The 11,381-nt window shown below is 42.1% G+C and overlaps 1 long non-coding RNA gene across 1 annotated transcript in view; it reads right to left on the bottom strand.

Annotated features, from left to right (window-relative positions):
* Positions 1-723: 723 nt before the first annotated feature.
* The window catches only part of LOC119853642, a 112,606-nt gene continuing 101,948 nt past the window's right edge, over positions 724-11,381 (bottom strand). Inside the window, exon 3 of the long non-coding RNA XR_005292157.1 lies at positions 724-2,315. This is a non-coding gene — a long non-coding RNA (uncharacterized LOC119853642). The remainder of the gene's footprint in view (positions 2,316-11,381) is intronic.

Below are 11,381 nucleotides of genomic sequence, written 5' to 3'. Positions count from 1 at the left end.
TTGTACCTGTGGCAGTATAGCACATGGAGAGACAGTCTTGCAAGGAGGCAGGTGTTGTGTTGTGTATTGGGACTTCTTACAGTAGGACAAACAACACCATCCAGAATCCAAAAGGCAGTAAGTGCAGGCCATGAAGGACCAGTGTTGTGTTCTGGTAACATATTCCACTTAACAAGCAGACCACAGCATTCTGCACTAGTTTCAGCTTCCAAATGGGTTTAAGATGTTGCCATAGGTCAGACATATAATGAGGAATGAGTTGTTACTAACATCAGATATGGAATCTGTTCAGCTCTATAGCAAATAGAATATAACTGCACAAGGCACTATACTTTCAAACACGCACTGCAGTTCAGAATATTCTCTCCCTCTCTCTCTCACTCACATACACACACACAGGATTTGCTAGCCAAAACAAATTTGTGATTACACACTCCCACCCCCATCCTGCAAATGTCAGAAAATCATACCCACGAACATCAATTTTTTTAAAGAAAAGTCTGTGCTTGAAAGATTTTAAACTAAGAAATACAAAGATAAATTGGTGTTAGGACCTTGTGACAGGACTTTGCCTGAGAAATTTGATTAGCCTTTTAAAGCTTAGAAAGTAAACTTCTCTGCTCCTATGGTACTTTCTATAATGTTTTGATATGGCAGCAGAACTGAATGCTCTGGTTTTCTAGCAGGTTTAAGCCCACACGAATATAAGGACAAAAAAGATTACTCCTTCAAAGAAACTACATTAACAAAAATACACCACTGAGCACTTAAATAGAAAACACATTTGAGAAATTAATGCAGCCTGATTTGCCAGTGAGAATTCTCTGCAGGCCAGCTATTTAACAGGCAGTGAATTATCCTCTCTGGCATCATCAGAAGTGTTATTGACAGGCATAAGCAGGATTTTCACAATTTTATACAAGAAGAAAAAAATGATAAATATTAAAGTCCTGTAATACTTCATACGTTGTGACTATCTACTTCCTTTCCACAACATAATGCTGGTAAGTGTAAATATACACCTGATATTGGGCATCAAATAGGTAATTTTACAATGCAGATCTCTGCTCCCAGACATAGTCATTCAGTGAATGATAGTTTAGCTAGGCAACTTTTTCTCCCTCCACATGGAAAAACTGGAGTATGTTTATCTCCATAGTTAAATATTGAATAGCTGCTCTGTTTTTATAAGAGGAATGAGTTTTCTGTACACTTTTTTTTGGTAAGTTATTTGTCTGTAAATCTAAAGTCAGCGATTCAGCTTTGATTTTAGTCATCCTATAAAATGCACTACAAGGTTACTAATCAGGAAATATTCAGAAATATGACTTTTCAAACCAATAAATTAAGCAGAACACTTTGGGATTCAATGTTATTTTTGGTTACTTCTCTATCTATGAGCTACATGCACATCTCACCAACCACAGTTTCTTTTCTTTCCTTGAATATGCAAAGGACCATCAATGCCAGGTTATCAGTAAAAATAGAGGCTGAAGCCAAAATGTCAGACACAAAGTCTCGATCTGAACTTTGATTTCTGTAATGGTTCAAATCAGATCTGAATTTTGGAGGTCGAAATCTAGGTTCTAATCCCAGTTTTCACAAATTTGGAGGCTTGGAATTTAATGCACTATACAGAGACGTTTGATTTGCAAACTCCTATCTGAATTGGTGTAGAAGATCACGGTTTTGGTTCAGACTCATGTCCAAATAAAATATGTATGTTAAGATCCAAGTCTCTGCTCTATAAAGTAGCGTGCTCAGTACATGGTATAATGTGATCTCTAGTTTGGTGTGAAGTCCTCTGTTTGACTAGGTGATATTCTTCATTGCAGCAACCATCAAATGTCATTACACTCCCCAGACGACAGATTTTTTTACCTGTTCAATTTCTTTTCCATCCACTTATAACTTTGCATCTATTGTCCAGTTTCCTACCTTCATAATCTTGGTTTTCTCTGCATTTATTTTAAATCCAATTTTTCAAGCGTCCCTTTCTTCCTCTGATGTAAAGGCAATCATTCCATTCCACATCATGCTTAGTGTAAATCAATATAATCAGCAAAGTCAAAATTGTGTAACTCATCTCTGCTAACCTATTTTACACTATCCATGCGACCTTTCGTTGCCCATTTCCTCACCCACTCTATTGCTAGTGCAAAGAATAACTGGTGTAACACAGTCTCAATAGTGAATCACTCACCAAGACTTGTACTTGGCACATCAACGTCCATCAGATAAACTCATTAGCAGGTTGATCAGCTTGTCTGGTATCCCATAGCTTCCAGCAATATTCTACAGGGTCTCTCTGTGGACTGTAAGAAGGCATTCAATAAAGTTGATTAAGATGGGTTTTTGCCAAGCAGTAGCTTTTTCTATTAAAAAAAAAGTTTTGTCAAAGAGTGAACATCACAACATAATCTACTTGAACAGAACCCAGCTTCTTGTTCTTGTAATATTTCATCCACTACTGCCTTCATTCTATTCAGCATAATGGTAGCCAATACTTTGCTTGGGATTGATAGCAGTACAATACCTCTCTTTCATGCATGAGTGAGATCACTCTTTCTTAGCAATGCCACAATGTTACCATCTTTCCAGTATTGTGGCACTTGTTCTATCACCTATATTTAATGTTTTTAAGCTCTTCAATCTGAATTTCTCCTCCCAACTTCAGTACCTCTGCTATAATTTTGTCAGTCCCAGTCCCTGTTTGAGGTCTTTCATACCTGATTTAATTAATTTGTTATAAGTCCCTCCATTTCTTACTTTAGCACAGACATTTCTTTTGAACCGGTGCATGATTGTAGGCTCTGGACAACTTGATATGGAATGGAAATATCCCTTCCATCATATAGTTTGTTCTCCATGCATTTTTAATAACTGTCCATGACAGTCCCTGATGGGTATCACCTATGACGGTCTGGTTCTTCCAGAGTCATCTTTCACTGTTCTATAGAGCTACTTGAAGTCTCCCCTCAGTGCAGTTTCTTCTGCCTTTGCAGTCTTGTCCCCAACCCAGGCATTTCTATCTTGCCTGTATCTCCTCTTTATTTTTGTGTGTGTGCCTTTCTCTATATCTTGCACTTGTTTGTAAGAGTTCAACCTATATGTGGCAGGGCACACTTGTTCCTGCCTACTTTCTAGCCCACAAACATCTGAGACCTTCTGGTAAAAATGACTTATGCAGCTTATTTACAGTATTCTTTCCTACCATCTTTACAGACTATGCATGATCATATCAACAGTACCTTAGAGCCCTCAGCTCCTGATCCAAAGAAGGGAGAAGTTGCTGTGGTTGCCTGCCCACCTGTTCCTCTTTCTCCCTTACCTTCTTTCTCACAACCTTCGTATCCCTTTTGTACACTTTTTGGCTAATGGAGTTAATTAGTTTTTAAAACTCTCTTCAGCCCATCTCAATCTCTCACTTCAGCACAATTGACATAGTCATCTGGGCTCTGGGACAATTAACTGGAGTTGCAGTGATCAGAGTACTGGCTCAGCTGCTGTTGCCCAGTACTCTGTCACACTGTCTTGTGCTGTTCCTTTTTTGCCTTCAGAACTTTCCACTCATCAGTTGCTGACCATGTTCCACATGCAATCCATACATCTTTCTTCTACCCTCTTCATTGGCCCACTACTTCTTCTGATGTTCCAACTATCTTCTATCATCTGTCTTCCACAATTTCATCACACTGGTCCTGTAAAACTCTGGAATAGTTACTAAATGCAATCTGATTGGTGTTTCTTTATCCTTGAACTTCTCTACTGCTATAACACTTCTTTTGGTCCCTCTTTGTGGCCACTAAAAGATAACGATCTGAGGCAACATCTGCTCCTGCGCTGTGTCTGACATTTAGTAAAGAAGGTGTCCATCTCTTAGATATAATCACATGGTCTACTATTTGTTTGATGATTGCACTGTCTGGTGATCTCCATGTGACCTTGTGAATCCTTTTGGGCTAGAAGCATCTGTGTCCTATCTTTAGGGTGTTTTGTGCCAGAGATTCAAGAGCCATCCACCATCAGTTTGGATGCCTTCTGCTGCCTTGCCCATGACTCCATACCAGCCAGTAGAGTTGTTGCCAATTTGTGCATTGAAGTCACCTATCACCAACTTGATGTCATAGTTAGGCATATTATCCAATACTTGCTGTACCTGTTCATAAAATGTATCCTTTTGACTTTTCACAAGACAATTTTATAGAGGAAAATGTTTCTCCTCTGCATCTTTGTAAATACTTTACATTTTTATTTTCCGTATCTTTATATAACTAGATCTACTAGTCAGAATTGCCAGGGTAAGCAGAGGAATAAAGTCTTATTGTATTGCAATCATTTATGATCTCAAATTATAGTCTGTAGGAAGAAATATTCTGTCTCACCCTGAGACCCTTCTTACAAGCTATGAAACATGTTTACATAAAGTTGTTGCTGCCCACCACAAAGACTAGTAGAGAAGATAAAGAGGAGAGAAGCTGCTTCAGCTTACTGCTGGTGATCTGATTGGCTGAAATGTATGTGCAAAACATATATCCTCAAGGGTATGATGTAACCAGGGGTAAAATTTGGCCATGTGTATAGGACAGCAGGCTGCTATTTTGCCCTCCAGAACTTGAGCTGTTTGGAAGGCAGATGTAGTCATACCTGTAGCCAAGGGAAGAAGGTTAACGTCTTCACTTCCAGTCTCCGAAAAGAGTCTACACACCCTGTTCACCGTAGGTGATTTGTTTCTGGAATGATTTCTGACTTGAAATGTGTTTGCCACTCCTGTTGCAGCAACCATGTCAATATTTGTTAGGGGGCTTATTCCTTCACCCACTTACTTCCTTGGTCCTTCTCGCATGAACAGAGAGCAACAATACCTGAAGTCCAAAGGTGCAAACAATTCAATGTTTATTGGGGTGAACTTCTAGCAAGCATGATTCCAGTTTCCTTCCTTAGTGTCCCCTTTCCCAGCTCTGACACCACAGAGCCTTACTCGTATGTCTGTGTTCCTATTCCCCGCCCTTAGCCAAACATGATTCTAGTTTCCCCACCCCCATTCCCTGTTCCCATTTCCCCCCGGACCTCTCCCCCCCCACTTCCTGATTGACTGCTTAGCTATACCGTAACCAATCATTTCACTGAAATTTAACTAACCAATCCTAACATATTGTAACATGTTTATATAACCAATTATATCCCACCACCTTAATTAGTTTACACCCAGCAAAATTAATTATAACGCAGACAGGAACTATCACAGAACCAGACAGAGATTATACAGACAAACAATAGGGAAATGGAGACTACAGTGATAGAACAAACACAGAAATGAGGATTTCACATCTTGCCAGACAGGATGCTATCAAACTAAGTTTCCTTTTACATCTTCTAGGCACGTCCCTTTCTCTGGAGGCGATAGGCATTATCAGGACAGGGTTGTATTCCTAATAGCCCAATAGCACCTTATTTCAATGTGACTAGTTTAGAATGTGAGGCTGTGACCATTCAGCTTATGGCTGCCTCTGCTGCTTAGCCAAAGGCCTTAGCCTAAGAACAGGTCCTCAGACTGTCACAGTAAGAGAAGGCCCTTACACTGACAGACAGTGATTTTGATTCTTTGTTTTATACCTCTATAACTAGCTAAGTGATAAGAATACACCTAAATTTTTAGAGTATAGGCCTTTACAGACAAGCCTGAATATCTATATCCTAACAATATTCTCAAGTTCTTTTTCAGTTATGAGTCCTATAAGGAGACTTGACCTATTCCTGAGTGTAAACTAGCGATGGTGGGCTATTTCCAAGGGGATTTTTATATCCTGATTGCACTACACATTTTTCCTTGTTCTGCTTCCGTCCCACCCCCAGAAATAAGGGGATAAGAGTCTGAGCCTGGGAACCTCTAAGTAACTAGATAGACATCATTTACTTGTGATGTAAATATTTCCTTTAAATTGTGTGTCTGACAACCCACTGGCTAAAGGGGTAAAATTGCATGTGACGGAAAATGTATTTGCTTTCAGTACAAATGTGGGACATGCAAATGAATGGATGTTGAATGATTGTCCTTGTTTATGTTTTTTGCCCAGCAGATTTGTTGTGGTGGTGCTGGTGTGTCTGAATGCAAGCTTAAAGTATGCAAGTCTTACTTTGGGGTAAGAAAGGGAAACAAAAATGTTAAAGACTCTGTACCTTCAAGAGGGACTTCTGATTTACGAAATAATTGTTCTTTCTGGGGTAAAGTAAATAAGAGACTGATTACAAAATTAATCTTATGCTATACAACCCAGACAGGACTGATCTATAATAGTGATTCAAGTCCTATTAAAGGACTAAGTATACTGTAAAATGTGGGTTTGATCATGCAAAAGGATAGCTAGTGACAGACAGCAATCTGCTACTTTATAAAAGTGTCCTTCTCAAAACCTGCAGCTCCCCAGAAAAGAAATCTGGCGGGAAGCTGGAGCTTCTCATACTTGGGAGCGTAGTGTGAACTTTGATCTTAGGCCAATGGTCTATTGGGAAATGTAATTTAGTAAAATACTCAGACAAATACTTGTAAAGGTCATTGCTTTGTGATTGTTTAAATTCAGGAATATGGGTTTACAAAGGGACCTTTTGTATTATTGGATGAGGACGATTAATCTCTTGCTAGAGACATCAAGTGAGAGCATTAAACTCACTAGAAAATTTTACATTTGCCACATGTGCTCTAGGATAGGGTGAAGTGGCATAGCTTGTGATACATATCACCCAGACCCACACCCAAGAACTGGAATTATGCTTCTGATTCAGAGGCAGCTACAATGCCAATCTGGCTATAAAGTTTCAGACAGTGATGCATGCCCTTTATTTTATTTCTTCTTCTTAGTTAAATATGTTATCTTCCAACAAGACTCAGTCCTCACTGAAATAGAACAGCCTGGTCGGCTAGTAGCACATAGGTTTGTTTTGTTTTTGAATGGAGGGGATAATTTCACTTCATTTGGGTGAGGGATTATGAAGAATATCATTCCACCATATAATGAAGATGAACAATTAGTGGCACTCTTATAGTAGAATTTAGGGACTGCAAAATGAGGGAAGTGGCACTAACTTGGTTGGAGAACTACTACTTGGTAATGCTCTAAAATAGATAATGGTCAAAGATTCACCCCATGGTTATAGGGGAGAGGGTACACACACATTCAGTTGACACCCCCTGCAGGCATAGTGCTGAAAAGGGAACTGCCCTCTGGAAGTGTGTGGTGGTGGAGGTACGACTGCTGCTACCCTCCTTCATGGTCTAGGGGAGAGCAATTTTTAAATGCAGCTTGGAGTGTCTAAGAGCATTGCCATTAGAAGCTCTCCAGGAGATGGCTTGAATCAATACATCTCCAGCCAGTCCACCCCATCTTCTTTCTGGCTTTCTGTGCCCACTATATGGCTCTGTCAGCTACTCCAGTGCCTCTGGCAGAAGAGAGAATGTGGGTGGCATGCAGTCCACTGGCCTCAGCCTTTCTGTGCTGGAAGCTGGTAGCCTTAGTGCCATTAGCACAAACTCATAGAACCCAAGTGGTGTATCTGCCTCATTGTTTTGGAGTAGGTCATTGCAGTTTTGCTTTGTATTTCTGACATGCTAGAATTAAAAAAAAAATTAAGAATAATCTTTCCTTGCACTTTCAATGTTACTATATCCCAATCTGTCACATCAGATTCTTGCTAGTCTGAGTGACAAGGAGAGCCTGGGTATTTGAATTAACAGATAGGAACATATGGTGAACTAATGAAAAATGGGTAGTTCATGTCCCAGGAATTCTTTACTACTTACAGAAGGTAGTTCTTGGGTGGAACTTCAAAGGAGGGTTTAGATCATCCATAAACTGGAGATATGCACAAAGAAACATCACTTTGTACCAAAAGGTGCTTTTTCTACAATTTGCAATAGTCTAAAATGAGATGTCACTTGAAAAAAAAAACCCTGGGAAAATGAACACTAGAGGCATCTTAACAGTCCCTTTTGGGGCTCTGATTGGCTGCCAACGATGTAATTTGACTCCATCAGCTGCTGAGAACAAAGGGTATGTCTACACTACGAAATTAGGTCAATGTTATAGAAGTCGATTGTTAAAAATTGATTTTATACAGCCAATTGTGTATGTCCCCATTAAGTGCATTAAGTTGGTGGAGTGTGTCCTAGATACTGTGGCTAGCATCGACTTACGGAGCGGTGCACTGTGGGTAGCTATCCCACAGTCCCCGCAGTCTCCGCTGCCCATTGAAATTCTGGGTTAAGCTCCTAATGCCTGATGGGGCAAAAACATTGTCGAGGGTGGTTTTGGGTACGTCATCAGTCGCCCTTCCCTCTCTCCCTCCCTCCTTGAAAGCAAAGGCAGACAATCCTTTCATACCTTTTTTTCTGGGTTACTCATGCAGACGCCATACCATGGCAAGCATGGAGCCCACTCAGCTCACCGCTGCTGTTGTGAGCATTGTAAACACCTCACGCATTATCCTGGAATATGTGCAGAACTGGGCTAAGAGGACGATTGTGATGAGGACATGGACACAGATGTTCCTGAAAGCACGGGCTGTGGCAATTGGGACATCATGGTGGCAGTGGGGCTTGTTGATACAGTGGAATGCCAATTCTGGGCCTGGCAAACAAGCAAAGACTGGTGGGACGGAATAGTGTTGCAGGAATGGGATGATTCACAGTGGCTGCGAAACTTTTGCATGTGTAAGGCCACTTTCCTTGAACTTTGTGAGTTGCTTTCCCCTGCCCTGAAGCGCAGGAATACGAAGATGAGAGCTGCTTGAGAAGCGAGTGGCGATAGCCCTGTGGAAGCTTGCAACGCCCAACTGCTACTGGTCAGTCGGGAATCAATTTGGAGTGGACAAGTCTACTGTGGGGACTGCTGTGATCCGAGTAGCCAATGCAATCACTGATGTTCTGCTATCAAGGGTAGTGACTCTGGAAAATGTGCAGGACATACTGGATGGCTTTGCTGCAATGGGGTTCCCTAACTGTGGTGGGGTGATAGACGGAACACATATCCCTATCTTGGCACAGGACCATCTTGCCAACCAGTATATAAACTGCAAGGGGTACTTCTCAGTAGTGCTGCAAGCACTGGTGGATCATAAGGGAGGTTTCACCGACATCAATGTGGGATGGCCAGGAAAGGTGCATGATGCTCGCATCCTTAGGAACTCAGAGCTGTTCAAGCAGTTGCAAGAAGGTACTTACTTCCCAGACCAGGAAATTACTGTTGGGGATGTTGAAATGCCAATAGTTATCCTTGGGGACCCAGCCTACCCCTTGTTTCCATGGCTCATGAAGCCGTACACAGGCAGCCTGGACAGTAGTAACGAACAGTTCAACTATAGGCTGAGCAAGTGCAGAATGGTGGTAGAATGTGCCTTTGGACATTTAAAAGCTCATTGGTGCTGTTTGCTGACCAGGTTGGACATCAGCACAACCAACATTCCGATTGTTATTGCTGCTTGCTGTGTGCTCCATAATATCTGAGAGAGTAAGTGGGAGATGTTTATGGCGGGGTGGGAGGTTGAGGCAAATCGCCTAGCAGCTGATTTTGAGCAGCCAGACACCAGGGCAATTAGAAGAGCACAGCTAGGCGCACTGCGCATCAGAGAGGCTTTGAAAACAAATTTCATGACCGGCCAAGCTACGTTGTGACAGCTGTGTGTTTCTCCTTGCTGCAAACCTGCCCCTTTTGTTGATTTTAATTCCCTGTAATCCAACCACCCTCCCCCCTTTGATCACAGCTGGCAAAAGAAATAAAGTAACTATTTATTTTGAAACCATGCATTCTTTCTTTAAAATGTTAAAAAAAGTGAGATAACTGACAAGGTAGCCCAGGTGGGGTGCGGTGTGGGAGAAAGGAAGGACAAGGCCACATTGCTTATTGTAGCCACACTACAAATCAAAACTGTTTGAATGACAGCCTTCTGTTGCTTGGGCCATCCTCTGGAGTGGAGTGGCTAAGTGCCTGGAGCCTTCCTCTCACCGCATTCTTGGACATCTGGGTGAGGAGGATATGGAACTTGGGGAGGAGAGGAGGTGGTTATACAATGGATGCAGCAGGAGAATGTGCTCTTGTTGGCTTTCCTGCAGCTCCAACAGATGCTTCATCATGTCCATTTGCTCCCCCATTAGCCTCAGCATTGCCTCCTGCCTCTGCTCTTCGTGCTCACTTAATGCTTTCCTGGCCTCTGCCACTGAATGCCTCCATGCATTAAGCTGTGCCCTATCAGTGCAGGAGGACTGAATGAGCTCAGAAAACATGTCATCGTGTGTCATGTGATGCGTTTTTTTTTTGCCTTCTAATCTGCGATAACCTCAGGGACAGAGATGATAAGCAGAGCATAGAAACATCTGCACCTGGGGGGAGATAGAAAGGGAGAGTAAAATTTAAGATGATACATTTCTGAGAACAAAAGGGAGACTCTTTCACAGTGAATCAAGCAATTCACAGCAGACAGCACATGTCCTTTAGGTACAAGGCCGCATTTTGTCTTTTTTATAGAGTGCCCGCCGGTATGGTAACACATCACACATAGCTGGGCAACAGAATTTGGTTTCCAGGCAGCCATGGTAAGCCTTTTGATACACGGGGTTGGCTTCTTCTGCCTTCATAACATGTGGGAATGGTTTCAAACTGTAGCGCCATTTCTTTCCCATAGCAAGCAATGCTGGTTGGGTTTCACATTTAAAAGGAGGGGCTGCAGTTTTTGGATGGATGTGCAGCACACATCTCTCCCCACCCCACCACATGGCTATTCTCTGGGATGATCCCTTCACCCCTCTCCCCACCGCGTGGCTATTCTTTGGGATGATCCCTTTTAGCCAAGCGCAAACAACCCAGCATGAACAGGGTCCTTTTATTGTTCCCTTACAAAATTTCCCCTATTTCAATCAGGTGACCATGAATATCACCACTTTCCTGAGGCTAACACAGAAGGATAAAGTCTGAATGTTGCTTGAATGAGACCAAAACCCAGGACCATTCATTGTCATGCTTTGTGCTGCAGTGATTCCAGACTACTTGCTACTAGCTTGGCATGGTAAAGTGTCCTGCCATGGAGGACGAAATAAGGCAGCCCTCCCCAGAAACCTTCTGCAAAGACTTTCAGAGTACCTACAGGAGAGCTTCATGGAGCTGCCCCTGGAAGATTCCTGCTCCATCCCCAGACACATTAACAGACTTTTCCAGTACCTGTACTGGCGTGAATGCATCCCCATTCTTCAGGGCAAATCAAACATTAAACACTATTGCTTTTAAAACCTGTACCGTAGTTACAAATGTGCACTCACCAGAGCTGCCTTCTCCGGCTTCAGGGTCGGGGATACTGCCTTGGCAGGGTATTGGCTCCAGAGTGATGAAAAGTTC

This window comes from Dermochelys coriacea, chromosome 3, assembly GCF_009764565.3.
Source record: "Dermochelys coriacea isolate rDerCor1 chromosome 3, rDerCor1.pri.v4, whole genome shotgun sequence".
Lineage (NCBI taxonomy): Eukaryota > Metazoa > Chordata > Testudines > Dermochelyidae > Dermochelys > Dermochelys coriacea.
The sequence above is the reverse complement of the archived record's forward strand: the minus strand, read 5'-3'. Positions and strand labels throughout refer to the sequence as shown.